Source organism: Nelumbo lutea, chromosome 6 (assembly GCF_056320005.1).
Source record: "Nelumbo lutea isolate HS-2025 chromosome 6, American lotus-T2T, whole genome shotgun sequence".
Classification (NCBI taxonomy): domain Eukaryota; kingdom Viridiplantae; phylum Streptophyta; class Magnoliopsida; order Proteales; family Nelumbonaceae; genus Nelumbo; species Nelumbo lutea.
This window is the reverse complement of record NC_142689.1, coordinates 31,008,957-31,011,541: the sequence shown is the minus strand read 5'-3', so window position 1 is coordinate 31,011,541 and position 2,585 is coordinate 31,008,957. Positions and strand designations below refer to the sequence as shown.

The 2,585-nt window shown below is 36.2% G+C and overlaps 1 pseudogene; it reads left to right on the top strand.

The window, feature by feature from the left end:
• The first annotated feature begins 203 nt into the window (after positions 1-203).
• Positions 204-1,001, top strand: LOC148848333 (U-box domain-containing protein 28 pseudogene; annotated as a pseudogene).
• The last annotated feature ends 1,584 nt before the right edge of the window (positions 1,002-2,585 follow it).

Sequence of the window (2,585 nt, the reverse complement as noted above, 5' to 3'; positions counted from 1 at the left end):
TTCCCGACCATGTTTTCGCTGAAGTAGGACCTTTGAATGATGTTGTTTCTTCACACGTTGACCCGTTCTCTCATCCAACTTCAAAAGCCACACTCCCCCATCCCCCACTTCTACATCTCTCGCTCCTCTCTCTCTCTCTCTAAGCTTTCAAAATCGATCTCAAAAGAGAAGAAACTTTTGATACATTGAAGTAGAAGGAAAATATGGTGACGAACGATCTGTTCATCACCATTATGAGCTTCTTCAAATGCCCCATCTCCCTTGACGTCATGAAATCCGATAACAAAACCTGTCTCCCCATTACCTACGACTGCTTTAGTATCCAGAAATGGCTCGACATCGGCAACAACACATGTCTCACCACCATGCAAGTCCTCTAGAGCAAGGACTTCGTTCCAAACCACACCCTCCACTGTCTCATCCAGATCTGGTCCGACAACCTTCCCAATACCACATCCTCTTCCTCCCCATTGGCCTCCCCTCTTTTGACTCAAGAGCAAGCTAGAATCTTGATCAAGAACATCGAGGACAAAACCGAGAACTGTCTTGATTATTTCTCCAAGCTTGTCGGTTTTGCCTAGTAGTCCAATGAGAACCGAGCCTTTTCTCGTGAAGATGGATGGTTTCATCTGAATCACCGTCGTTGTTCTTGGAAGCAATGCCAATAGCGGAGAAGAGGTAGTAGGGATTGAAACCTTCGAACATGTAGTTAGGATTTTGGATCTCACCCTGATGGATTACGCTGATAAAAAAAACAACTTATGAGATTAACATTGAAAAGGAATAAATATTTCCTATCATCAATCCTTCTTGTTTTAAAGAAGGGAAGCTTGGATTCGAGGATTGGATTTGCTAGGGTTTTTGAGGCAATCGATGTTACTGATGAATCCAAGCTTCTAATCACTGAGAAGGAAGGGTTATTGCCTGAGATAATCCGTCTAATGACTTCCAAGGCAGATTCGATCGCGATCAAGGGTGACGATTGTACAGAGAATTCTTAAAGTATCGAACACAATGATGGAGCATGCAATGGTAATCCTCTTGTCTCTTCTATCTGTTCAGAGACCATAAGGCGCAAGAAGCGGTAATGACCTTCCTGGCCACGCTTTCTATTTATACTAATTTCTTGAGAGTTGGAGTGTTGACTGTCCATGTGAATGGAGGTGAGGAGAGAAAGTGTATGTGAAAAATAGAGAAAGATTTTAAAGGGTGTTTTTGGAGTTTTTGAAAAAAAATGGTCAAGTGATGTTATATGTGATTGAGTGTGATGAAAAGTTAACAGTAGGGAAGGATTTAGTCAATTGTCAAAAATAGTAGGGGTACTTTAAGACAACACTAAAACAGTAGTAGTAGTAGTAGTAGTAGAGTTTGTCAATTTCCTAAACCTTATGGGTAGTTTAAGAATTTTTTTCCTTTTAAAAATAAGGGCTTAGTTTCAATTTTTTTCTTCCAAAATGATCCTTAGTTGAATTTTAAAATATCACTTGTAAAATTATCCCTAGTTGATTTTTATAAAAGTACTTTTGTAAAAGTGCTTTCATGAAATTGCTTTCATAAAAGCACTTCCGTAAAAGTATTTTTATAAAAGTGCTTTTATAAAATTAATTTAATAAAAATACTTTCATAAGGGTATATTTTGAAAATTTGAAAGAAAATGAAGGACCGAATACTCACAATGCTTATTTTAAGTGCTTATTAGAGAAAAAGACTACCAAATGACAAATGCCCAATATAAAATAAGTGCTTCTAAAGTAAGCACTTGAAAAAATTGGATGCCAAATGCAAATAATTGCTTATTCCAATAAATTTCCTAGTTATTATGGGATTTAACATTTAAGGGAACGGAGATCCCAATGAAGCAAAAAAAAATCCTATTTGCAATTTTCCCACCTTAAATCTTGGTAGAATTAGAAAATAGTGAGTCAATCACGACAAACCATGTTTGCTTTGAGTAATTCAAAGTTTCAAACTATTGAATGGAGAGGAGAAGGAAAAAGTGGGAAAAAATGGTACATTACAGGGATCCCTTTATACTTTAAAGCAAACATCGAAAGTGATGTATAATGTTGGTTAATGGAAAAGCTTCATACACTCTACCACATGAAACTATGACACTTTGGCTTAGATGGTTTAGATATACAACTTTGATGCCCAGGGCCTTTAGTTTAATTTAGTACATTGCTTGGATGGGTAAAACTAATCTGTATGTCTAAGGATAGAACACTTCGATAGCCTCGGTTTTTTGAGCCGATTTAGTATATCATTTAGATGGCCTAAATTGGTTGAATTGTGTCACCTGGATGGTTGAAATTAATCCATTAGACTTGTGAAAACACTCTAAAGACTCAGCCTTTTTTATTTCATACCTCATTTGCATGGACCAAATGAATTTAAATCTCAGTATGTAATTTCAATGAAGGAGATAATTTGATTAATCTTAGAAGGCCATTTTGATGTCTCATATGTTAGGATTGTTTCTAACATTATTTTATTTGGCTTCTATTTTATCCCTCATTTTGATATTCCATTTGAACCATTGTGATTAATTAAAATATTGGAACATTGCTTGGATGACCAAGGATTTT